This window comes from Ranitomeya variabilis, chromosome 3 (assembly GCF_051348905.1).
Source record: "Ranitomeya variabilis isolate aRanVar5 chromosome 3, aRanVar5.hap1, whole genome shotgun sequence".
Classification (NCBI taxonomy): Eukaryota; Metazoa; Chordata; class Amphibia; order Anura; family Dendrobatidae; genus Ranitomeya; species Ranitomeya variabilis.
This window is the reverse complement of record NC_135234.1, coordinates 768827745-768855653: the sequence shown is the minus strand read 5'-3', so window position 1 is coordinate 768855653 and position 27909 is coordinate 768827745. Positions and strand designations below refer to the sequence as shown.

The 27909-nt window shown below is 45.7% G+C and overlaps 1 pseudogene across 1 annotated transcript in view; it reads left to right on the top strand.

Annotated features, from left to right (window-relative positions):
* LOC143817420 (piwi-like protein 1) overlaps positions 1 to 27167 on the top strand; it is a 113004-nt pseudogene extending 85837 nt beyond the window's left edge. The window contains exons 16-21 of the transcript XR_013224145.1: positions 15622 to 15726; positions 16028 to 16098; positions 16306 to 16462; positions 24545 to 24670; positions 26615 to 26762; positions 26841 to 27167. The product of XR_013224145.1 is annotated as a piwi-like protein 1 (transcript). The remainder of the gene's footprint in view (positions 1 to 15621; positions 15727 to 16027; positions 16099 to 16305; positions 16463 to 24544; positions 24671 to 26614; positions 26763 to 26840) is intronic.
* The last annotated feature ends 742 nt before the right edge of the window (positions 27168 to 27909 follow it).

Below are 27909 nucleotides of genomic sequence, written 5' to 3'. Positions count from 1 at the left end.
CCCAGTAAATTTACCAGACATGTGGGAGAGATTATGAACTGGGCCGTGACCTCAGGGAAAGGTCCCACAGGGATGGGTTTTGTAATAGTATGTTTATTGGGTCTGCCATCTCTTCAGTATGGGCGATTATCAGGATTTTGAGGCTATCTGAAACCAGAGTATCCCCCAGAGTTCCCAGTATTCAGGTTACGGGTGGAAGGGGGAACCTGAAGGTAGCAACTGTCAGCATGGGTATGACAATCTCTCTGAAAGTGACCAGGCCGGCCTCAGCGCCAGCACTTCAAGCGAGAATTGGCACGGCAGGGCTGGGGAGTGAGCTTCCCAGACATAGGGTTAAAAGGGATATTGGAGTAGGGAACTGAATTTGTGTAGGGGAGGAGGGCAGGAGCTGGAGTCTGTTGTGTGGGCCACTGATAAGGAACAGCTGCGTCCTTGTAGCTGGGGTGGGGGCTGAGGTTGGAGCAGGAATCGCTGTGGCTACTGGTATAACCTTTGATTTCCATGCTGATGCAGAGCGGGCTAAATTCTTCTGAAAACTTTTTACTATTTTCAATGCATCATCCGGAGTGGAAGTCTCGATATCAGGTCTGACTGACATTATTGTCTCTTTCAATTCAGATTTGAGGCCGGACATTAAAGCTGCCACAAAAAGATGTGAATGGGCTTTATTATACAGTGAGAATCCCAAATCTTTAAACACTACCTTAAGACGCCCATAAAACTTCTCGGCAGTCTGCTCCTTGTCCTGTGTGACATCTGTGAGGGAGGTAGCTTGGTCCGCTAATCTATCTTGTGCCCAAACTTTTAAAGCATTGCAGATATCAACACCACTCATATGTTCCCCGTCCAAATTCACATTATAGGTTATGCCACCCTCAATAATTGGAAGATACCCCTCCTCAGCCTTCACTTGGAGCAAGTGTAACAGATCTCTTCGGGAAGTGGAATAAATCTCTCGATTCGCTGCCATTTGCCTATAAAAGGCCATGGGGAGGTTTCTGGATTGGGTAACTGGATGCAAAGGGTGTTTATTTGGGATGGGGAAAAGGGAGTTTACTTTGGCCTGTCAGGAGTAGCTTTCACATCATCTTCTTCAAAGATATTACTGACTCGGGGGCAGGAGGAGGTGGCGGTAGTATGGGCACAAGAGGCATCTGCTGCAGAAGCGGGGCAGGAGGCTCTGTTACAATTACAGATTGTATTGCCTGATGGGCCGTTATGTGGCTGTCGAGGACAAATCGGACCTCCTCCAATTTTATGGGGTTTTCCTGTATACACCGCTCTATTGCTGATACTATGACCATGGCGGCATCCTTCCTGGGATATTGAAAGATACCGGCAGAGATTAATAGTATGGCCATTGTACGTTGAGGCATCGTACTGGGGGAAGGGACAGAGGAGGCATACAGGATTGCGTTCTGGACAGCCTCAGTAAGTAATTGTTGGGACCTAGGAATGTCGGTAGATTATATTGTGGTCCCACTGCATGTATTACATATTGACACGGCATTTGTCCTGCTCTGGTTGCTGCGACCTGTCTTGTTTCTACCTGGCCATAAGTTTGTATATATGAATTAGATTCTTCCTGTATCATGGGTCTGCCTTTCTGTGAAATTATTGCAGCCAGTCCTCCAGCATGGCGGAGTTGGTTGTCTGCGGCATTCACTATAGCCCCAACATGTTGTTAAGATCCCCTGTCCCTATTCTAAAGAGCACATCATGACGGTGGGGTCCAGGAATAACATTGGAATACATTTCCTGGAAATCTTCTATCTCCTCCTGTGTATCCTGTCTCTGAGCGGGTGACTAAAGTAGGAGGGGGTGGATACTTCTAACCGCTAGCAATACTAGGCATAGCAGGGACTGGCGGTGGCTGATAAGTGCCGTCAGCGTTTAGCAAGGGAAAGGTGGGGCTACAACTCCGGGTCTTCTTGCTCCACAATTGTAACAGACCTCTCTCCACTGAGGATTAGTAACTCCGCATACATCACAAATCCACCCGGCAGGATCATAGGGTGGGGGCGCACTGGATTTTGGCAACCCAGGATATATTGGTGCTTTGGGATTGAGGGGCACGGCGCTTAGTCGGGAGGAGAGGCTTGATTTCCTGGGGAGGGGCCATATCATCTAACAGGGAGCCCCCCTGTCCCAAATCATCATTTTTAATTGTTTGTCTCTCTGGCACGTTAATCTCAGTCACTTTCTCAGTTCCTTCTTGCACCACAAAACATCCAGTCTTTGTCATAGTAGTAGACGGCTTTCCTTTTTCAACGTAACAATAACAGAAACAATCAGAACTCACTTCCTCTGTTGATCCTCAATTTGCTATATATCAATCACTCAACTTGAAGCAGGTGAATCACTTACAAGTTTCCTTCTAAAACTACGCACCATATTTTACTTCCAACTTCAACTTACAATATGTCTTTCTACTTCAATACAGTACTGTTGCTTTAAACAAAACACAGATCTACCAGCGCGTACTACACCAAGGACAGAAGAATATACAGAGAATCTTGAGTGCAGTTACATGCCCCCTCCCATCCGAGATTTTATCGGGAGATAAGAACTCACAGAATTCCTCAACACAGAACGGAGAAACTCAGAAGCAATCACGCAGCTGTTAGACTGCCCCTCCCATCAGACTTTTAGAAATTTTCTGTCTTTCACACAGAAACAGAATGCAGCAGTTCTCAGACTTTAATTAATTTCTACAAAACCTTCATCACACAAATCCAAACTGTTCTTTTTCTTCCACGGAAACATGATTCTCCTTTAGATCTAAATATCCTTACATCAGTTGTGCACGGTACTGGAGCTGCCGTTCAGTCTGTTCAACCGGGTCTATCTGTACCCCACAAAATTCAACGCTGTACTCAGTGAAAGGAGGAGGGTGTCTCAGACTAGCCCTCCGGACACCTCTGGAGATAGATATCTCTATCTATCTATCTATCTATCTATCTATCTATCTATCTATCTATCTAATATATAAAGCTGAATGTGTGTATGTATGTGTGTATGTATGTGTGTATGTCTGGGATTGGCATCTGCCCCATCGCAGCTACAGCCACAAAATTTTCCATAGTCACACGTCTGGACCCTGAGAGCGTCATAGGCTATGTTGTGAGGCGAAACCTTAACCCCGCACGTTCCAATTCGCCAAACAATTTTGCCCCTATCTACATAATGGGGGAAAAAGTGAAAGGAAAAGTGTTGGAGGCAAATTGACAGCTGCCAGATGTGAACAAGGGGGACTTAAAGAGTGAGAGCGATGGCGCCAAAGAGTATGTACCGTACAGTTGCTAAGGTGGGGCCCCGACATGGAATACTCACCACACACGGGGATATGAACACACACAGAAAATGCGCCACACACTACCACGTACTTGAACACATATCACCCTCAGCACACATTTCACCACACATACACCAACCTCGCCACAAAAGTCGAAACACAAAAGTCGCCGCTCAAAACTCGCTACGCGCAATACTCGCCACATGCAAAACTAGGCTCACGCAAAACTCGCCACACGTGCAAAACTCACCTCATGGAAAACTCGCCACACACAAAACTTGCACACGCGGAAAAATTGCCACATGCACAAAAGTTGCAACACACAAAACTTGCACATACTCAAAACGCACCACACATAAAAGTTGCCACGCGCAAAACTCGCCATGCGCAAAACTTGCTGCACACAACTTGCTACACTAACCTGTCACATGCAACTCGACACACAAAAAGTTGCTACACGCATGTCGCCACACAAAACTCATCTCACAAAAGTCGCTACATGCATGTCGCCACACGCAACTCAACACACACAACTTGACACATGAAACTCGCCCTAAAACACACACAAGTCTGGTAGTATCCTTCAAAAATAAAAATCTGATTAATAAGCAGACAAACTACAAGAGCAACAACTGTACCATATAGGAAATACGGCAGCTGTCAGTCACATGACCTGTCTATTATGTGTATGTGTGAGCTAATATATACTGCCAGGGGGGAGGGCTTCCTGTTGGCTGGGGATTTTATCAGGCTGCCAATTTAGCTTACAAATACTGAGGTAAAAATACTGAGCAAATAACGTGTGAACGAGGTCTAATACAGGAGGAGATGACACAGATATATACGATATACAGGAGGAGATGACACACAGGTATATACTATATACAGGGGAGATTACACACAGGTATAAACTATATACAGGAGGAGCTGACACAGGTATATACTATATACAGGAGGAGATGACACACAGGTATATACTATATACAGGAGAGATAACACACAGGTATATACTATATGCAAGAGGAGATGACACAGGTATATACTATATACAGGAGAGATGACACACAGGTATATACTATATACAGGAGGAGCTGACACACAGGTATATACTATATACAGGAGGAGATGACACACATGTATATACTATATAGAGGAGGAGATGACCTACAGGTACATACTACATACAGGAGGAGATGACATACAGGTACATACTACATACAGGAGGAGATGACATACAGGTATATACTATATACAGGAGGAGATGACACACAGGTATATACTATATACAGGAGCAGATTACCTACAGGTATATAGTATAAACAGGAGGAGATGACATACAGGTATATGCTATGTATAGGAGGAGATGACATACAGGTATATACTATATACAGGAGGAGATGACACACAGATATATACTATATATAGGTGAGATGACACACAGGTATATACTATATACAGGAGGAGATTACATACAGGTATATACTATATATAGGAGGAGATGACATACAGGTATATACTATATACAGGGGAGATGACACACAGCAGGTATATGCTATATACAGGGGAGATGACATACAGGTATATACTATATACAGGAGAAGACATACAGGTGTATACTATATATAAGGGAGATGACAAACATGTATATACTGAGGTGAAAATGAGAGGTGTGAGGTGAAAATGAAAAGGAGTGAGGGAAAATAGTGGAGTGATCGGAAAATGACAGATGTGAGGTCGAAATGACAAGTGTTAGGGGGGAATGAGAGGAGTGAGGGGGAAAATGAGGGGTGTAAGGGAGAAAATGAGAGGCGTGATGGGAAAATAAGAGAAGTGAGGTGCTATAACTAACCACAGATATTTACTATGCGCTCTGCAGCTGAAAAATATATATGTGTATATATATATATATATGTATATGTGTGTGTATATATATATATATATATATATATATATATATATATATATATATATATATATATATATATATATATACTCGAGTATAAGCCGACCCCCCTAATTTTGCCACAAAAAACTGGGAAAACTTATTGACTCGAGTATAAGCCTAGGGGGGAAAATGCAGCAGCTACCGGTAAATGTCAAAAGTAAGAATAGATACCAATAAAAGTAAAATTAATTGAGACATCAGTAGGTTAAGTGTCTTTGAATATCCATATTGAATCAGGAGCCCCATATAATGCTCCATACTGTTCATTATGGCCCCATAAGATGCTCCATATTAAAATATGCCCCATATAATCCTGCATAAAGGTTAATAATGGCCCCATAAGATGCTCCACAGACACATTTGCCCAATATAATGCTGCACAAATGCTGATTATGGCCCCATAAGATGCTCTATAAAGATATTTGCCCCTTATAGTGCTGCACAAATGTTATGGCCCTATAAGATGCTCCATACAGACACTTGCCCCATATGCCGTAGTGCCCTACAAACGTTATTTATGGCCCCATACAGACACTTGCCCCATATAGTGCTGCACAAACATTATGCCCCTATATAGTGCTGCAGAAACGTTATGGCCCCATATAGTGCTGCAGGAATGTTATGGCCCCATATAGTGCTGCAGGAACGTTATGGCCCCCATATAGTGCTGCAGGAATGTTATGGCCCCATATAGTGCTGCAGGAACGTTATGGCCCCCATATAGTGCTGCAGGAATGTTAGGGCCCCCATATAGTGCTGCAGGAATGTTATGGCCCCATATAGTGCTCCAGGAATGTTATGGCCCCATATAGTGCTGCAGGAATGTTATGGCCCCATATAGTGCTGCAGGAATGTTATGGCCCCATATAGTGCTGCAGGAATGTTATGGCCCCATATAGTGCTGCAGGAATGTTATGGCCCCCATATAGTGCTGCAGGAATGTTATGGCCCCATATAGTGCTCCAGGAATGTTATGGCCCCATATAGTGCTGCAGGAATGTTATGGCCCCATATAGTGCTGCAGGAATGTTATGGCCCCATATAGTGCTGCAGGAATGTTATGGCCCCATATAGTGCTGCAGGAATGTTATGGCCCCATATAGTGCTCCAGGAATGTTATGGCCCCATATAGTGCTGCAGGAATGTTATGGCCCCATATAGTGCTGCAGGTACGTTATGGCCCCATATAGTGCTGCAGGAACGTTATGGCCCCATAGATGCTCCATACAGACACTTGCCCCATTTGCTGCGATAAAATAATAAATCACATACTCACCTCTCCGTCGCTCAGGCCCCCGGCACTTTCAATAGTCACCTGCTCCTCGTTCCGGGCGCCGATCTGTCTCCAGCACTGACGTTCAGCAGAGGGCGCGCACTGACCACGTCACCGCGCCCTCTGACCTCAGCGTCACTGCTGGAGACAGATCGGCGCCCGGAACGAGGAGCAGGTGACTATCGCGCAGCGCTCCCCTCCCCGTATACTCACCTGGTCCTGCCGCTGTGTAGATCCCGCTTCCCCGACGCTGCAGCGCTTCATCCTGTACTCAGCGGTCACATGGTCCCGCTGATTACAGTAATGACTACGCGGCTCCACCCCTATGGGAGGTGGAGCCGAATATTCATTTACTGTAATGAGCGGGACCATGTGACCGCTCAGTGCAGGAAGACGCTGAAGCTGCTGCTGCCGGCGCTGGGGAAGACAGGGACCTGCAGGGACCACGCCTGGACTAGGTGAGTATTTTTAGACAGCCCCCGCTCCCCCTCCCCTGCCGACCCCCGGGTATGACTCGAGTATAAGCCGAGAGGGGCAATTTCAGCCCAAAAAAGTGGGCTGAAAATCTCAGCTTATACTCGAGTATATACGGTATATATTATATTGTAGAATTATTAGGCAAGTTGTATTTTAGAGGATTATTTTTATTATTGATCAACACCTATGTTCTCAATCAGCCCAAAAGACTCGTAAATATCAAAGCTTAATATTTTTGGAAGTTGGAGTGGGGCTTTTAGGCTATGTTCACACGTTCAGGATTTCCATCCTTTTTTTTTCCTGACTGAAACTGCAGGTCTCTGCAGAAAACGCAGGTGCGTTTTTTGGTGCGTTTTTGGTGCGTTTTTGGTGCGTTTTTTAGTGCGTTTTTTAGTGCGTTTTTTGATGCAGTCTTGTCTGCAGATTGTCTGTGTTTGACAGAAATAAAGTTTACTGCAGTGGGGGGGGGGGGGGGGGAAATGATGTCATTTCCTTGTCCAACCCTTTTCTTCTTCCATCCTCCATTTTGGGACTAAACACCAAAATGAGTGGACGTGTTTTGAATGACAGCGCTCCGCGTTTTGCGCCGCATGCGTCACTGCAGCGCACGCATCCGGGCGCAGAGGACGCAGCAAGTTGCATTTTTGCTGCGTCCAAAATCAATCGAAAAAAGGACGCATGCGGCGCAAAACGCAGCGTTGTGCATGCGTTTTGCTGCGTTTTACTTTGCGTTGTGTGTTGCGGCGCCGACGCTGCGGCGCACAACGCAAATGTGAACATAGCCTAAGTGCCACGTATCACGTATTTCAGTGCCACGTGATACGTGCCACGTATTTAAGTGCCACGTGCCACGTATTTAAGTGCCACGTGCCACGTATTTAAGTGCCACGTATTTAAGTGCCACGTGCCACGTATTTAAGTGCCACGTATTTAAGTGCCACGTGCCACGTATTTAAGTGCCACGTGATACGTGCCACGTATTTAAGTGCCACGTATTTAAGTGCCACGTGCCACGTATTTAAGTGCCACGTGCCACGTATTTAAGTGCCACGTGCCACGTATTTAAGTGCCACGTGCAACGTATTTAAGTGCCACGTGCCACGTATTTAAGTGCCACGTGCCACGTATTTAAGTGCCACGTGCCACGTATTTCAGTGCCACGTGCCACGTATTTCAGTGCCACGTGCCACGTATTTCAGTGCCACGTGCCACGTATTTCAGTGCCACGTGCCACGTATTTCAGTGCCACGTGCCACGTATTTCAGTGCCACGTGCCACGTATTTCAGTGCCACGTATTTCAGTGCCACGTATTTCAGTGCCACGTATTTCAGTGCCACGTATTTCAGTGCCACGTATTTCAGTGCCACGTATTTCAGTGCCACGTATCACGTATTTCAGTGCCACGTGCCACGTATTTAAGTGCCACGTGCCACGTATTTCAGTGCCACGTGCCACGTATTTAAGTGCCACGTATTTAAGTGCCACGTATCCCACGAAGATTTTCCATGGAGAACAGACACATCCAGAGATATGTCTGCTCTCCACGGATGCAGCAACACACTGACAGGAGCCATAGTTCCTGTCGGTGTGTCACTGCGCATGCGCGAGTTTACCGGCGGTCATTGACCCCGGCTCTCTCGCTTAACGGCAGTGCTGCGTGGGAAAGTTCAACGCAGCTGTACTGCTGTTAACCGAGACGCCGGAGTCATTGAGCTCCGGGACAGTACGCGATACACTGCTAGGAGCTTCGCTCATGGCAGTGTATCGCCGGAGAGCAGCCGATCGGCGTGGGACACTCGTTTTATGGATTCTGCGGACAGGGAGTATGGATTTGGTTTATTATTTTGTGATTTTTTCCTGGAGGATCGAGGGCTTCGCCTACAAGTGTGCTGTTGGTGAGTATATACTCTATGTTATGTGTTGTATGTACTGTACTGTGTGTCATGTATGTGTATTGTGTGTAGGTGTTTTGTGTAACTTTACTATTGTGCTAAGTCGCCGGACACAGGGACAACTCTCCCATCCTAATACCGGATGGGAGTAGTAGTCCATACGGCGACTTAGCACAATGGAGGCACTATCGTCGCATGGGGACACGCGCGCACACACACACACACACACACACACACACACACACACACACACACACACATATACCAAATCAATCAAACGGCCGACACGATCCCCATGCGCCGGTATGCCTCCATGTCTCTCCGCCCACGCACTTCCGGCCCCGCACTTCCGCCCGCTCCCCCGCACTTCCTGCAGCAGCGGTTCTGCACATCAAACCGCAGTAAAACACGCAGATATATTTTTGATCTGCGTGTTTTACTGCGATTTTGACCTCACAATGGAGGTCTATGGGTGCAGAACCGCTGCGGTTCAGGAAGAAGAATTGACATGCTCCTTCTTTTTTCCGGGAGCTATTCAGCACGGCTTTTTTTTTAAATTTCCGGACCATGTGCACAGTGTGTCCTGTTTTCCATAGGGTACAGTGTACTGTACCCTGCATGGAAAACAGCTGCGGAACCGCAGCGGCAAAACCGCCGCGGTTCCGCGGTAAAAAACGCACTGTGTGAACATGGCCTTATAGTTTTAGCTATCTTAGGAGGATATCTGTTTGTGCAGATAACTATTACTGTGCAGAATTATTAGGCAACTTAATAAAAACCAAATATATCCCCATCTCACTTGTTTATTTTCACCAGAAAAAACAATATCACTGCACAAAATTTAGAAATAAACATTTCTGACATGCAAAAACAAAACCTCTAAAAATGAGTGACTAATATAGCCCCCTTTCTTTATGATGACACTCAGCAGCCTTCCATCCATAGATTCTGTCAGTTGCTTGATCTGTTTACGACCAACATTGCGTGCAGCAGCCACCACAGCCTCCAGACACTGCTCCGAGAGGTGCACTGTTTTACCTCCCTGTAGATCTCACATTTTATGAGGGACCACAGGTTCCCTATGGGGTTCAGATCAGGTGAACAAGGGGGCCATGTCATTATTTTTTCTTCTTTGAGATCTTTACTGGCCAGCCACGCTGTGGAGTAGTTGGAGGCATCTGATGGAGCATTGTCCTGCATGAAAATCATGTTTTTCTTGAACGATACCGACTTCTTCCTGTACCACTGCTTGAAGAAGTTGTCTTCCAGAAACTGGCAGTAGGTCTGGGAGTTGAGCTTCACTCCATCCTCAACCTGAAAAGGTCCCACAAGTTCATCTTTGATGATACCAGCCCATACCAGTACCCCACCTCCACCTTGCTGGCGTCTGAGTCGGAGTGGAGCTCTCTGCCCTTTACTGATCCAGCCTCTGGCCCATCCATCTGGTCCATCAAGAGTCACTCTCATTTCATCAGTCCATAAAACCTTTGAAAAGTCATAGTATCATAGTTATTAAGGTTGAAGGAAGACTTTAAGTCCATCTAGTTCAACCCATAGCCTAACCTAACATGCCCTAACATGTTGATCTTATGGCCCCATCGGTCTTAAGATATTTCTTGGCCCAGTCTTGACATTTCTTTTTTCTTGTTCACAGGTGGTCGTTTTCAGCCTTCCTTACCTTGGCCATGTCCCTGAGTATCGCACACCTTGTACTTTTTGTTACTCCAGTAACGTTGCAGCTCTGAAATATGGCAAAACTGGTGGCAAATGGCATCTTGGCAGCTTCAAGCTTGATTTTTCTCAATTCATGGGCAGTTATTTTGCGCCTTTTTTGCCCAACACGCTTATTGCGATGCTGTTGGCTATTTGCCATGAAACGCTTGATTGTTCGGTGATCACGCTTCAAAAGTTTGGCAATTTCAAGACCGCTGCATACCTCTGCAAGACATCTCACAATTTCGGACTTTTCAGAGCCCGTCAAATCTCTCTTCTGATCCATTTTGCCAAAGGAAAGGAAGTTGCCTAATAATTAAGCACACCTAATATAGGGCGTTGATGTAATTAGACAACACCCCTCCTCATTACAGAGATGCACATCACCTGATTTACTTAATTTGTAGTTGGCTCTCAAGCCTGAACAGCTTGGAGTAGGACAACATGTATAAAAAGTATCATGTGATCAAAATATAACTTGCCTAATAGTTCTGCACGCAATGTATATATTCCTGAGGTACGTATCCTACCCAATCTTCCATCACCTCACCATGCCTGATTCTAACAGTGATCAAGATTTCAGGATATTTTGACTAAAAAGAGCGTTACAATCACTGGTCAATCCGGAGTGTCCGTCCCTTATGAGGTACGGTTCGAACACTGGGCCCCCAACGGAACTACACCTCTATATGATTCCACCAAAGAATCACCCCACCATCGGGGACAACCTCACATCCTCTTTGCAGCAACAAACACAGGAAAACCACACCAGTCAGTCTGAACAGTATAACTGCCAACTCACCGTGGTTGTTGTGGGGGATGATCAGTCCCAATTTTCCAGTGCCTGTGTCTGGTCCGAGGGTCCTTTGTCTTGTTGTCCTCCGGGGGGCAGAGGCGTCCCTGTTTGGGGACCCCACTTTTGGGCGCCAAGCTGTTGAGGGAGGATCTGGAGTGACCCTTCATGGTTGAGTCAGTGATTTTCAAATTGTCAAGGTCTCATAACAACAATGAACTTTAGCCTAGTAACAGAATTTATCTCAAAACAGCAAAATGGAGTCGAAAAGCACAAAATGAAGCCTTTAATTTTTCTTAGTTTAACCCTTCACAGTGTAACTAATTCGTCACGTGCCCGCTCTCAGCACGTGACTTGGGCTGTGCCTGCAAGGGTTAATCTGTCTCCCCACTCTCAGTCCAGCATTCAACCTCTGTCCTATGCTCTAATGGGAGCATAAATCACACACAGACCCAGGCCATACACCCGCTCATACACGCTGCCACCACTCAGCGAACACACGGGCGATGAGTCTCGGAAATATTAATACTACCACTCATAAGGCTCACACACCTTAGGCTATGGATTCTTTTAGAACATTCAAGGTTCAACTTGTTAAAGTTTTATACTTTAATACAAAAAAGGTTCAGTGCTTACAGTAAGAAAAGGTATAAAAATATGATAATAAAGACAACTTATGCTAAACAGTATAAAAATAAACAGGAGAAAACTTACAGAAATCATCTAACTGGTAGTTTGCTTTGTGCTCCCTGAGGAAGGGGGGGTGAATGGAGTTGGTGGAACACATGAGCGTCTCAGGCTGCCCTCACATGTGAACACGTTTTTTAGGTATACAGGTCTAATTTATAGCTTTGGTCTGGAGGTCAGGTTTCTAGACCAGCCCCTCAGGTTAATATCATAATTGCTTGTATTTTGATTGGTCCACGGCCGCGCCCCCCCAATCAATATATTCTTTTCTCTTGAGATCCTTTGTGTAACAGCTGTCACAGAGATACTATCAGGCCGTAGTTAACATCTCTTTCAAGAGCTAGGAGATATCAAATGTTACCTTTCTTCTTGGCCTCCAGCAGGACCCCCTGGTGAGGTTAGAGACAGAAGTCTACTTGTCTCAGGAAAATACACATTAACACCTGGGTGCGACCTGCAACTTTTCAAGACAGTTACATTAAATAATGTTACATTATTGCCATTATATAATGTATCTAGATTATATATATATATATATATATATATATATATATATATATATATATATATATATATACACAGTACAGACCAAAAGTTTGGACACACCTCATTTAAAGATTTTTCTGTATTTTCATGTCTGTGAAAATTGTACATTCACACTGAAGGCATCAAAACTATGAATTAACACATGTGGAATTATATACTTAACAAAAAAGCGTGAAACAACTGAAATTATGTCTTATATTCTAGGTTCTTCAAAGTAGCCACCTTTTGCTTTGATGACTGCTTTGCACACTCTTGGCATTCTCTTGATGAGCTTCAAGAGGTAGTCACCGGGAATGGTCTTCCAACAATCTTGAAGGAGTTCCCAGAGATGCTTAGCACTTGTTGGCCCTTTTGCCTTCACTCTGCGGTCCAGCTCACCCCAAACCATCTCGATTGGATTCCGGTCTGGTGACTGTGGAGGCCAGGTCATCTGGCGTAGCACCCCATCACTCTCCTTCTTGGACAAATAGCCCTTACACAGCCTGGAGGTGTGTTTGGGGTCATTGTCTTGTTTAAAAATAAATGATGGTCCAACTAAACGCAAACCGGATGGAATAGCATGCCGCTGCAAGATGCTGTGGTAGCCATGCTGGTTCAGTATGCCTTCAATTTTGAATAAATCCCCAACAGTGTCACCAGCAAAGCCCCCCACACCATCACACCTCCTCCTCCATGCTTCACGGTGGGAACCTGGCATGTAGAGTCCATCCGTTCACCTTTTCTGCGTCGCACAAAGACACGGTGGTTGGAACCAAAGATCTCAAATTTGGACTCATCAGACCAAAGCACAGATTTCCACTGGTCTAATGTCCATTCCTTGTGTTCTTTAGCCCAAACAAGTCTCTTCTGCTTGTTGCCTGTCCTTAGCAGTGGTTTCCTAGCAGCTATTTTACCATGAAGGCCTGCTGCACAAAGTCTCCTCTTAACAGTTGTTGTAGAGATGTGTCTGCTGCTAGAACTCTGTGTGGCATTGACCTGGTCTCTAATCTGAACTGCTTTTAACCTGCGATTTCTGAGGCTGGTGACTCGGATAAACTTATCCTCAGAAGCAGAGGTGACTCTTGGTCTTCCTTTCCTGGGGCGGTCCTCATGTGAGACAGTTTCTTTGTAGCGCTTGATGGTTTTTGCCACTGCACTTGGGGACACTTTCAAAGTTTTCCCAATTTTTCAGACTGACTGACCTTCATTTCTTAAAGTAATGATGGCCACTTGTTTTTCTTTACTTAGCTGCTTTTTTCTTGCCATAATACAAATTCTAACAGTCTATTCAGTAGGACTATCAGCTGTGTATCCACCAGACTTCTGCGCAACACAACTGATGGTCCCAACCCCATTTATAAGGCAAGAAATCCCACTTATTAAACCTGACAGGGCACACCTGTGAAGTGAAAACCATTCCCAGTGACTACCTCTTGAAGCTCATCAAGAGAATGCCAAGAGTGTGCAAAGCAGTCATCAAAGCAAAAGGTGGCTACTTTGAAGAACCTAGAATATAAGACATAATTTCAGTTATTTCACACTTTTTTTGTTAAGTAAATAATTCCACATGTGTTAATTCATAGTTTTGATGCCTTCGGTGTGAATTTACAATTTTCATAGTCATGAAAATTCAGAAAAATCTTTAAATGAGAAGGTGTGTCCAAACTTTTGGCCTGTACTGTGTATATATGTATGTGTGTATGTGTATATATATATATATATATATATATATATATATATATATATATATATATATATACATATATATATATATTACACAGCAGTACATGAGTCATGCACATGTGCTGCTGTGTTTTTTTTATCTATATGATGCAGTTTGCAACTTTGCACGTGTTCACATTAGGAGTGCTGGTTGGCTTTTTTTTCTCTCTCTCTCTCTCTCTCTCTCTCTCTGTCTTTAGATATATAGAGATATATACACATTAGATGGTGGCCCGATTCAAACGCATCGGGTATTCTAGAATATGTATGTAGTTTATTTATGAAGTTTTCAGAATAATGCAATTTATACACAGGATTCGGCCGGGCGCGACCAATTAGCGAAGCGTGGTACAAATTCCGCCCCAATTCGCGGGCGGCCGGACGTGACCAATCAGTGAAGCCAGGGCCGGCTCCAGGTTTTTGAGAGCCCCGGGCGAAAGAGTCTCAGTGGGCCCTCCTCTTTAACACATACCACGATTCGTGATGCACAATTACAGCAGAGAAATATACCACAGCCAAGTAGCATATAGCAATGTGGGCACCATATCCCTGTTTAAAAAAAAAAAAAAAAGAACTAAAATAAAAAATAGTTATATACTCACCTTCCGGCGGCCCCCGGATCCAGGCCAGGCGTTTAGCGATGCTAAAGAAAAATAAGGGGAGAAGCCAGCACTGCTTATGGTCCGAACGCAATACAAATGATGCACATGCACCTACTGAATTCTAATTTAGTGATGCTCCTCGCGACCCTCAGGTCCCAAGAATGCATTGTGGTCTCGTGAGATGATGACGTAGCGGTCTCATAAGACCGCTACGTCATCATCTCGCGAGAGCGCAGTGCATGGCCCGGAGCGTCGTGAGGAGCGGCAAAGGCACCAGAAGGTGAGTATATAATTTATTTTTTTTTTTTAACATTAGATCTTTTTACTATTGATGCCCCATAGGCACACAGGGTTAATAGCAGTGTTAATGGACTGCGTTACACAGCGGCATAACACGGTGTAATGCAGCCATTGTGTGAGCACTGACTGGAGGGGAGTATGGAGGGGCGAATTCGCGGCCGGACTGTGCCCGTCGCTGACCAATCAGCTGGTCGCTGACCAATATATTTTCAAAATAAAAGTTCAATTCCTTCAATGAAAATGTGGAACGTTTTATCAACCCACTGTTCTGGGCGACGTTTCGTCTCCACCTGAGCCTTTCTCAAGATATATATATATATATATATATATATATATATATATATATATATATATATATATTTACATAATACACATATTTTTTTTTTTTTTCCTCAGCTGGATAAAGCAATAATTATTGGGATTGATTGCTACCACGACACCCTGCAGGGGGAGGAGATCTATTGCTGGCTTTGTCGCGAGCACGAACAAGCAAATGACTCGGTAATGTATCCGCCACGTCCGGGTTCCTCATACATTGCTGGCTCCTCACTCCGGCTAATGCAGAGAACTGGAGCAAGGACCCTGAGCGCCCCCTCCGGATACAGCCACCATTGTACGCAGCCCCCAGAATAAACTAATTGCCCCCACGGTCTACAGCCTCCGTGCCCCTCAGCCCCGCACCCCAGAGTGGGCCGGCACTGATGCCATTGTGCCCCTGATGTCTTGTAGGCCCATAGCAGCCTATGAGATGGCGGCCTTATTCTGAGTGAGCCCTAAGTAACCTCTGACCTTTCTATTTTAGCTGGTTTTCCCGATGCGTCGTCCAGGATCAGAGACAAGAGATTGTCGATGGCCTAAAAGTTTGTATGCAAGGTAAAAAATATAATAAAAAGTTCCAAATGTGCAGAACAAACACGTATACGGCGCTGCACACATCTGATGCAGGGGTGTCTGATCCCCACCGATCCGATGTCTGTGGCCTATAGCAGAATTTCAGTGCGCCTGTGGGCTGCCTTATTTACTGGTATCACGATGCCATTATGATTTTTTTCTGTCTTTATGTCCTTTCTTTCTCTTTAGCGGCGCTGCACGCATGGACCAAGACTAACGAAGGAAACCTGCCGCAGCGCATCATCATCTACAGAGACGGAGTAGGCGACGGGCAGCTCAAGACCTTAGTGAACTACGAGATCCCACAGTTCATTGATTGCATCAAGTCTGCTAAACAGAATTACAGGTGCGGCAGAGGTGGCCCCTAACCCTTATGGTTCCTGACACAATTTTAATTTTTGTACTTTTAGTATTAAAAAAACAACAAAACCCTTTTTTTAATTTCTCCATCAATATATCCGTACGAGGACTTGTTCATTGCGGGATGAGTTGTAGTGTTGAATGACACCATTCATTTTACCATAAAATGTACTGATGAATCGGAAAGTAATTCCTAGTGGGGGGAAAATGGTGGGAAAAAAAAAATTCTGCCATAATTTTGTAGTTTTCTTTTTGTTTGTTTGTTTTACAACGTACCGTGTGCAGTGAAATGACCTGACAATAAGATTCTCCGGACGATTACAGCGGCACCAAACTTCTCTACTGTTTTTTTTTTAAAAAGGAAGGAAAGCCTTGTTCCATCATCCTTCTATAGTCTAAATAATCAGAAGGAAGAGAAACTTCAAACTCCAGATGTTAAAAGATGTGTAGTTAGAAGATATCTAAAGAAAAAACAGAGGAAAAAAAACCCAATCAAAAAGTCCAGAGTAGTTAATATAAAATCATGAAAATGTTATTAAGTAATAATACATCAGATTTATAACATGAATAGAGCAAATGCAATAGAAAATAATATTTAAAATGTATAAAGGGCGCACCAAACCATTAGAAATTCTATATTTAGTAGTTGCCACATATAACGTGCAAAAGACGTGGTAAAAAATAGTAAAAAAAAAATATAAATGCATAAAAAATGTGATAACCACTAATGGGCACCGCTGACACAGTGATCTCATGCGGAAAATGCTAGTGTGCAAACAGTGTGCAAGCCAAAGTACATATGCAAGAGAGTTGAAATAGTAATTAGGCTGAACTGTACAAAAATACCACTAGGTGTCGCTGTTGATAACAGCAAGTGTTGGCACACGGGAAAAGAGATTGATAGTAATAAGAAAACATAATGCGGTCATGATAGACATGTACTTACTATGCTCTTAAGATCCCAATTTCCTGGATGGCGCCTGACGAAGGCAGCATGCCGAAACGCGCGTTGGGGAGGGCACCATCCAGGAAACCGGGATCTTAAGAGCATAGTAAGTACATGTCTATCATGACCGCATTATGTTTTCTTATTACTATCAATCTCTTTTCCCGTGTGCCAACACTTGCTGTTATCAACAGCGACACCTAGTGGTATTTTTGTACAGTTCAGCCTAATTACTATTTCAACTCTCTTGCATATGTACTTTGGCTTGCACACTGTTTGCACACTAGCATTTTCTGCATGAGATCACTGTGTCAGCGGTGCCCATTAGTGGTTATTAAATTATTTTTTTATACATTTATATTTTTTTTACTATTTTTTACTACGTCTTTTGCACGTTATATGTGGCAACTGCTAAATATAGAATTTCTAATGGTTAGGTGCGCCCTTTATACATTTTAAATATTATTTTCTATTGCATTTGCTCTATTCATGTTATAAATCTGATGTATTATTACTTAATAAAATCTTCATGATTTTATATTAACTACTCTGGTTTTTTTATTTCTGTTTTTTTCTTTGGCTAATTTTCCCGATTAATAGTGAAGGACAGTCTTGCTCCCTTAACAGATACTATCACACTACATAGCGGTACTACTAGTATTATTATTATTATCATCACCACTATTACTATCATATTCCACGCTATGTAGCCATATTTGTTAGTTCTATATGAAAAATTATTTTCTCGATCTAGGGTGGCACCCTCGTTCTGGTATTTTTTAGAAGATAACTGTCTGTTACAGAGGCCTGGAGGAAAGACCGTTCCTTGTGTCCTTACAGGGACCCAGGAAGGGGCTTAAAGTGCCGCTGGTGATGGAATCCGTCTTGTGGTTGTTGTGGAATCTTCATTTTCAGTTTTGAGTGAATGATCTGCTCGTGCCCAGGGGTGGGGGGCTTCATCTGGTGGTCTGATTAGGTATTCATAATGCAGACTGCTGACAGATCACTGATCCCTCAAAAAAAAATCCATTTTAAAATGGCACCTGCGCAGTAGCATCTATTTGTGTCTATAGAGGAGATCCGATAGCTGCCACTGCACATGCACAGATGGCGCCATCTTGGAGGAGGATTTTTTTTTTTCTCGGGCTAGCAGGGGCAGCACACAATCTAGAAATGTACAAGCGTCTAGGAAATTGATCCGCAGTACGTCCCACGTACACTCACGTGCCATGGCGTCTCTGAGCTCCATTTCTCGTTCTCCCTCAACAAATGTTGGTAGTGAACTCTATTCTGAGTATGAATCGGACGTCTCCTTAGATCCCGTTTCGCCAGACTTTCAGAGGACTGTTGATTCTCTGAGGCCGTCAACCAAAATCTGGAGGTTGATTAAGACTCCAGCTCTGTGCCGGATCACGCTGTGTGCTTCAAAAAAGCTAAGCGTCCTCATAGAACATTAACCATTCACCCGGAGTTTCGGGATATAGCTAATCTACACAGGGAGCGACCGGATAAGTGCTTTACAAGACAAAAACCGCTTGAGGCGAAGTACCCTTTCTCAGCAGATCTCAGAAAGGATTGGGCCAAGTCCCCTGCAGTAGACCCGCCAGTCTCTCACCTGGCATCCAAAACCCTTCTATCCCTGCCGGACAGATCATCTATTAAAAATCCCACAGACTACCAGATAGAAAATTTGGCTCGATCTGTCTTCGATGTCTCAGGTGCGGCTCTATATCCTTCCTTCGCTGCCGTGTGGGTAGGTAAAGCAATGGTTTCTTTGTCGGAGACCTTGGCTAATTCTATTCAGAGCAGTAATCTTCCTCCAGGAGCAGCGCAGCTGGCTAGCCATATTTCTCAGGCAGGAGATTACCTGGTACACGCTTCTTTGGATGTGGCCAACTGTGCGACTCTATCGGCGGCAAATGCCATCACGATCAGAAGATCTTTATGGCTCAGAGAATGGAAGGCAGATTCTGCATCAAAAAAGTCTGACATCTCTTCCTTACTAGTGTGGGTGTTTGTTTGGAAAGAAACTGGATCAGCTTATCTCGGACGGTACGGGAGGAAAGAGCAAATTTCTTCCCCAGCAGAGGCTTAGGTGTCCTTTTCGGCGTCAACAACAAATCCGTTTCCGATCCTTTCTCGCCAATCCGGATTGGTCCAATCCCACTACCTCTTCAGGATCAGGACGCTCTCCTCGCGCGAACAGAGGACCCCAGGCATCCTTTAGGTCCAATCAGTAATGGAAGGGCCAGACCAAACAGTCTGGATTTAAGGGAACTAGGTCCCACAGATTTTCCTCCCAATGACTCATGGGGTTATCCAGTCGACACCAGCAGGGTAAGCGGTCACCTACTTCTGTTTCACCAGGTCTGGCTCTCAGTCGTTCACGACGAATGGGTCACAGACCTGGTGTGTTCCGGATACAAAATCGATTTTTCTTCGAATCCCCCGACTCGTTTCTTTCCTTCCCAACTTCCAGCATCAAGGGCAAAGACTCTTTCCCGAGCCATAGACTCTTTGCGCCGCAATGGCGTCATTGTTCCGGTGCCGGGAAACAAAAGGTTTGAGGGATTCTACTCCAACCTATTACCGTATATACTCGAGTATAAGCCGACCCGAGTATAAGCCGACCCCCCCCTAATTTTGCCACAAAAAACTGGGAAAACTTATGGACTCGAGTATAAGCCTAGGGTGGAAAATACAGCAGCTACCGGTGAATTTCAAAAATAAAAACAGATGCTCCATACCGTTCATTATTGCCCCAAAGGAGGTTCCATATAAAGCTGTGCCATATATAATGCTCCATACCGTTGATTATTGCCCCATAGATGCTCCACATAAAGCTGTGCCACATATAATGCTCTGCACCGTTCATTATGGCCCCATAGATGCTCCATATAAATCTGTGCCCCATATACAATGCTCTGCACCGTTCATTATGGCCCCATAGATGCTCCTTATAAAGCTGTGCCATATATGCTCTGCACTGTTCATTATTGCCCCATAGATGCTCCTTATAAAGCTGTGCCATATATGCTCTGCACTGTTCATTGTTGCCCCATAGATGTGCCATATAAATCTGTGCCATATATAACGCTGCTGCTGCAATAAAAAAAAAAAAAAAAACACATACTCACCTCTCTTGCTTGCAGCTCCTCAGCGTCCCGGCGTCTCTCTGCACTGACTGTTCAGGCAGAGGGTGGCGCGCACACTATATGCGTCATCGCGCCCTCTGACCTGAACAGTCAGAGCCAGAGGACGGGAAGACAGAGCGGCGCCCGGCGGTTGGAACGTGGACAGGTGAATATAAAATACTCACCTAGTCCCGGCGCTCCTGACGCTGTCCCTGCCTGTCACACTGTCTTCGGGTGCCGCAGCCTCTTCCTCTGTCAGCGGTCACTGGCACCGCTGATTAGAGAAATGAATATGCGGCTCCACCCCTATGGGAGTGGAGTCCATATTCATAACTTTAATGAGCGGTCCCACGTGACTGCTGAACAGGGGAAGAGCTGCGGCACCCGACGACAGTGTGACAGGCAGGGACAGCGTCAGGAGCGCCGGGACTAGGTGAGTATGCGACAATCCTCTCTCCCCCTCACCCGCTGACCGTGACTCGAGTATAAGCCGAGAGGGGCACTTTCACCCCAAAAATTTGGGCTGAAAATCTCGGCTTACACTCGAGTATATACGGTAGTTGTCCCAAGAAAGGACAGAAAAGTGAGACCCATACTAGACCTCAAACTTCTAAACAAGTTTGTCAAGGTCCGTCATTTCCACATGGAGTCTCTTCGTTCGGTCATAACCTCAAGTGAAAAAGGGGAGTTTCTAGCATCCATCAATTATTCGATATGCTTACCTGGACATCCCGATTCCCCCACCCCCAAAAGTTCCTGCGTTTCACCATTCGCGAACAGCATTTTCAATTCACAGCCTTGCCCTTCGGCCTCGCTACTACTCCCAGGGTTTTCACAGGGCGGCTGTCATGTCCATTCTGCACTCTCGGGGCCTGGTCGTCCTGCCCTGTCTGGACGAACTCTTGGTCAAGGGTCCGTCTTTCCACGACTGCACGGAGTCCGTTCGTATCACTTGAGATACTCTTTCTCGTCTAGGTTGGCTGATAAACTTAGCCAAGTCTTCCCCCGTTCCAGCTCAGCAGATATCCCCTTTTGAGGCATGACCCTGGACACCTCGCGAGGGTTGGTGATTCTCCCTCAAGACAAGGTCCTAGCCCTTCAGCAAGGAGCCCCCCACACTTTTTCAGTTATCCCCTCATTCCATCCCCTTTGCGATGAGGGTACTCTAGAAAATGGTGACAGCATTGGAAGCGGTTCCTTTAGCACAGATGCACCTCCGGCCCCTACAGCATGCTCTTCTAGCCGCTTGGGACAGGAACCCTTTCTTCCTCGACTGCCGGTGCCGCCTATCCCCGCGGGTCAGGCAAACTCTCAGAGGGTGGACATTGAGTTCTTCCCTCAACCAGGGAAAATCCTTTTTGCCGGTCCAATGGCTAGTGGTGACTACAGATGCCAGTCTTCTGGGCTGGGGAGCAGTTTTTTGTCACCACACCGCTCAGGGCTGCTGGTCATCTCAGTAATCGAAACTGCCAATCAATGTCTTGGAAATCCGAGCGATATGGCTAGCGCTACTGCAGTTTCATTATCTCCTAGCTGGTCACCCAATCCGAATTCGATCGGACAACACCACGGCTGTGGCATACATCAAGCATCAAGGGGATACCCGCAGCAGGGAGGCCATGTGTGTAGTAACTCGCATTCTCAGCAGTGCACATACCAGGCTTGGAAAACTGGGCGGCAGACTTCCTCAGCCGCCAGGGTCTCGCCTCGGGGGAGTGGGAACTTCCAACATATCTGTCTTTTTTGGGGGACCCCGGATGTGGATCTGATGGCGTCCAGACTGAACGTCAAAGTCTCCAGGTTTTTAGCTCTGTCTTGAGTTCCAAGAGCCATAGGAGCGGGTGCTCTGGTTCTTTTGTGGCGCCAGTTCCGTTTTCTGTACGTTTTTCCCCCGCTGCCGCTTCTTCCGAGAGTCATCTGGAAGTTCAAGGCGGAAGGGGTTCCAGTGATCCTGGTCGCTTCGGATTGGCCATGCCGGTTGTGTTTCGCAGAGTTGGTGTGCCTCGTCGCCGATGTACCCTGGCAACTGCTGGTTCGTTCAGATCTGCTCTCCCAGGGACTGATTCACCACCAGAACACGGCGGCCCTGTGTTTAACGACTTGGCCGATGAATCCTGGATTCTGGCCCAGGCTGGTTTTTTACAACGGGTCACGTCCACAATGATCAGTGCTTGTAAGCCTGCGTCGGTACACATTTATCACCGTACCTGGAAGACATGTTTTGCTTGGTTCAAGGCTCGTGGAAGTCTTCCCCCTCCTCTTCTCTATTCCCACCATTTTGGAGCTCCTACAGAACGGCCTGGTCTCAGGCCTGGCGCTCGGCTCGGTCAAGGGCCAGATATCCGCCTTATCGGTCTTATTCCAACGAAGGATTGCAACAATACCTCAGGTGAAGACATTCATTTAGAGGGTTACACATGTGCTTCCCCCCCCCCTATCGCATGCCTTTAGACCTATGGGACCTTAACTTTGTCCTTTTAGTCTTACAGGAAGCTCCTTTTGAACCGCTTCAGGACATTTTGCTCACCTTGCTATCCTGGAAGTTGTTTTTCTTGTTTCAATCACATCAGTAAGGCGGGTTTCGGAGCTAGCTGCTCTGTCCTGTCGGGCGCCTTTCCTTATTTTCCATCTGGACAAGGTTGTCCTCAGGCCGTCCCTATCCTTTTTGCCCAAGGTTGTCTCATCCTTTCAACTTAATGAGGACGCTGTTCTTCTTTCATTTTGTCCGACTCCAGTCCACATGATGGAAAAGGCTTTCCATACTCTGGATGTAGTCAGAGCTCTGAGAAGGTATATCTCGAGGATGGTGTCCTTCCAAAGGTCGGATTTCTTGTTCGTGTTCCTGAGGGTCACAGGAAGGGTCTAGCCGTTTCGAAGGCAATGATGGCTACATGGATTCGTTCCATCATTCAGGAGTCCTACAGCATCAGAGGTAAGCCTATCCCAACGGGCATCAGAGCACACTCCACTCGGTCAGTGGGTGCTTCTTGGGCCATTCGGCATTGGTGGAGCAGGTCTGTAAAGCCGCAACTTGATCCAGCCTACATACTTTCTCGAAGCACTATAATGGGTCATACTCAAACTTTGGCTGATTTGCTTTAATTATTGTCTTGTTAATGTTGTTACTTATGACTGTTGTGTTTGAAACTGTTAAGCTGTAAAGCGCTGCAGAATATGTTGGCGCTATATAAAGATTATTAGTAGTATGCGGGGAAAAATTCTGCAGGCTGTGGTGGCACACATCTAGACAGTTGTTACGTGAAGCCTGATGTTTTCGGTTGTTGTTTCCTACCCAGTGACTGCTTTGGGACGTTCCATGGTCCTGTATCCCCCAACTAGGCTAAGGAGAAACAGAGCTTTTTGTGTACTCACCATAAAATCCTTTTCCCCGAGCCACTCATTGGGGGACACAGCACCCAACCTGTTAGCCTAATGGCTTGTGCTTGTTTCTTTTTTTGACATGTTGTTGTACTCTTATGTATTATTAATGTTCTCCTACTGCTTTTGCACTGAACTGGTTCTCTGGGAGCCAGCACGAGGGTGTATACTGCAGGGGAGAAGCTAACTTTCTTTGTATTAACTTGGTGTCAGCCTCCTAGTGGCAGAAGCATACACCCATGGTCTGTGTCCCCCAATGATTGGCTCGGAGAAAAGGATTTTACGGTGAGTACACAAAAATACCCAGTTTTTAACCACTAAAGTATACATAAAAAACCTTACAAGTTTGCTATCACCATAATTGTACTGACCTGAAGAATCATGTTGAACAGCAACAAAACAAAATCCAATTATGGAATTCCTCTTTAAGAAGCCGGTTTGTAGTTGCCATCGTTCCCATTAGATCAGTTTTAGGAGAACGTCCATGATCACATTGGCAAGTTAATGTGAGCCGCTCTGCTCACTTCTGCTGTGTTTTTGGTTTTTGTAGATGCTTCTCATCAATCAAAGAAATTTTTTTTTGTTTTGTTTTTTTGTTTTGTTTTTTTAGCCCAAGACTAACCGTGGTGGTGGTGAAGAAAAGAATAAATGCCAGATTCTTTGCCAATATGGGCGGCCGGCTCCAGAATCCACCACCGGGAACAATCGTTGATAGTGAAGTCACCAGACCTGAATGGTTAGTACATATGTGCCCAGAATAAGTATGGAGGGAGGACTAGTAATGTCTGAAGTGTGACTCCTGGGAGACCCCCACCTTACTTCAGACCCCACACTGGGAGATGTCTGGCAGTCAAGTAAATGAGGATGAGCTGCAATACCAGACACTGCCACATAAAGAGTAGTGCTGGTTTCTGATTTCAGACACCCCCTTTAATCCAGATCAAGGGAAAGTGGACACTAGGAGGTATTTTACTGTAAACTCCCCGACGTTTTAAATATTTCCATAGATCTCTGTTCCTATGGACTCCTTGGTCGGGAGGCTCAAACATAGTGTGCTCAGTATCTTAAAGGGGTTGTCTATTACATGTAAAAATAAAAATTAGCCAATGGGGGGGGTCTTAAATGAAAAAAAGCCCCCTACCGGACCCCTGACATTCCTCTGTGATACAGATCAATCCTCTTCCTGCTGAGACAGAATGTGATCGCTGAAGGGCATCAGTCATCACTAACTGGCTGCAGCGGTCACTTTGTGTTCCTTGCTGGAAGAAGTGTGGAGACTCTCAGGGATGGGAGGACACAGGCAGCGTTACAAAGAAGTGGTGGGGCTCTTGTATCTTTTTGACCTATAAGACACCTTTGGGCCCAATCTTAATATAACATATACTGGACATCCCCTTTAATAAAGTGGCCAGCAGCGATCTGACCGATGCTCTCAGCAATTAATCCATACTTCTTCTGTAAAGTCTCCGGAACAGAACTTGCTCAGAGGAGGCATGGACTTTAGGGCAACCACAAAAAGCTTAGCCAAATCCATTGTTCACGGACTTTCCTGAGTTTCCATAGTTGTCAGGTTAAACTGAAAGAAATGGAGTACAAGTCAGTATGTATGGAAACTAGGAGCATGTTCACACGGGCCATCAATACAGAACAAAGACAATATCTTGCTGTAAGTAGAAGCATTCGTGCATATGGATAACACTGGGTATTTAATAAACACTGATTTTATAAAAGAAAAGTGAAAGCCATCCCAGCAACGTCAAGGTGTGCTCAAGTTCAGGATGGTGTTGACGAAGCACCCGATGTTCTCTATATCCACTACGCCTTTTATTTACAGCAGGTATTTATTGTGTTTGTTTTGGGTCTTAGGGTACTGTCACACAGTACCATTTTGATCGCTACGACGGCACGATCCGTGACGTCGCAGCGATTGTATGATTATCGCTCCAGCGTCGTAGACTGCGGTCACACGTTGCAATCACGGCGCTGGAGCGATGCCGAAGTCCCCGGGTAACCAGGGTAAACATCGGGTAACTAAGCGCAGGGCCGCGCTTAGTAACCCGATGTTTACCGTGGTTACCAGCGTAAACGTAAAAAAAACAAACAGTACATACTTACATTCCGGTGTCTGTCCTCTGGCGTCTCAGCTTCTCTGCACTGTGTAAGCGCCATAGCCGGAAAGCACAGCTGTGCTCGCTTTCTGGCTGGCCGACGCTCACAGTGCAGAGAAGCTGAGACGCCAGAGGACAGACACCGGAATGTAAGTATGTACTGTTTGTTTTTTTAACGTTTACGCTGGTAACCACGGTAAACATCGGGTTACTAAGCGCGGCCCTGCGCTTAGTTACCCGATGTTTACCCTGGTTACAAGCGAACACATCGCTGGATCGCTGTCACACACAACGATCCAGCGATGTCAGCGGGTGATCAAGTGACGAAAGAAAGTTCCATACGATCTGCTACGACGTACGATTCTCAGCAGGATCCCTGATCGCTGCTGCGTGTCAGACACTGCGATATCGTAATGATATCGCTAGAACGTCACGAATCGTACCGTCGTAGCGATCAAAATGGTACTGTGTGACAGTACCCTTAGAGTTGCCAGGTTGCTCTCGATAGATTAGCGATGGCTGACACCATCGTCTATAAACCATTAACGCCCGTGTTGTCTGCTTCCGCCCAGGTATGACTTCTTCATCATCAGCCAGTCTGTGAGACAAGGGACCGTCTCCCCCACACATTACAACGTTGTGTACGACACCGGAGGCCTGAAGCCCGACCACATGCAGCGCCTGACCTACAAGCTCTGCCACCAGTACTATAACTGGCCTGTACGTAGTTACTGGGAGATTACTGGAGAAGGGACTTCAAGAGTCCTGCCTGTTCACTGTTGTTTTTTTTCCTCTTAGGGTGTCATCAGAGTTCCAGCACCGTGTCAGTACGCCCACAAGCTGGCCTTCCTGGTCGGGCAAAGCATCCACAGAGAACCCCACAATTCTCTGTCCAGTCTCCTGTACTACCTGTAGAAATTGTGCAGGGCTGAGGATTGTTCAAGTGTCTGGTTTGAATTGAAGTTTTTGAAAAAATTGGCAGAGTTGGAAAAGCCAAAAGTAGCAGCTACCAAATTGTAGCTGTCGTATATATTTATTTTCTTTACTTTTATTTTATTAATTAGAAATTATATTGGTTAATGTTGACAAAAGGTTTAATAAAATAGTTATGTTCTGGCTTCTCAATCATCCGATGTTTATTAGACTTGAGATTTTTCTGCTAATTTTGCAGAGGAGCTAGGTTGTTCCAATAAAATCTTCCATCTTTCAGCCAAAGAGAAATCCTCCATCCTTCGGTATCGGAAGAGCCAGGGTGCACAATACTTGCCTTTTTGTAAGAGCAAAGTGGCTTCTTTAGAGCTGATCCAACATTTCTAGGCATCCATTCAAAATCAGACTTTCTCCTTCGCCTCATTGGGGGACACAGACCGTGGGTGTATGCTGCTGCCAGTAGGAGGCTGACACTAAGTGATACAAAGAAAGTTTGCTCCTCCCTTGCAGTATACACCCTCCTGCTGGCTCTCAGCTCCTCCCCTGCAGTGTACACCCTCCTGCTGGCTCTCAGCTCCTCCCCTGCAGTATACACCCTCCTGCTGGCTCTCAGCTCCTCCCCTACAGTATACACCCTCCTGCTGGCTCTCAGCTCCTCCCCTGCAGTATACACCCTCCTGCTGGCTCTCAGCTCCTCCCCTGCAGTATACACCCTCCTGCTGGCTCTCAGCTCCTCCCCTGCAGTATACACCCTCCTGCTGGCTCTCAGCTCCTCCCCTGCAGTATACACCCTCCTGCTGGCTCTCAGCTCCTCCCCTACAGTATACACCCTCCTGCTGGCTCTCAGCTCCTCCCCTGCAGTATACACCCTCCTGCTGGCTCTCAGCTCCTCCCCTACAGTATACACCCTCCTGCTGGCTCTCAGCTCCTCCCCTGC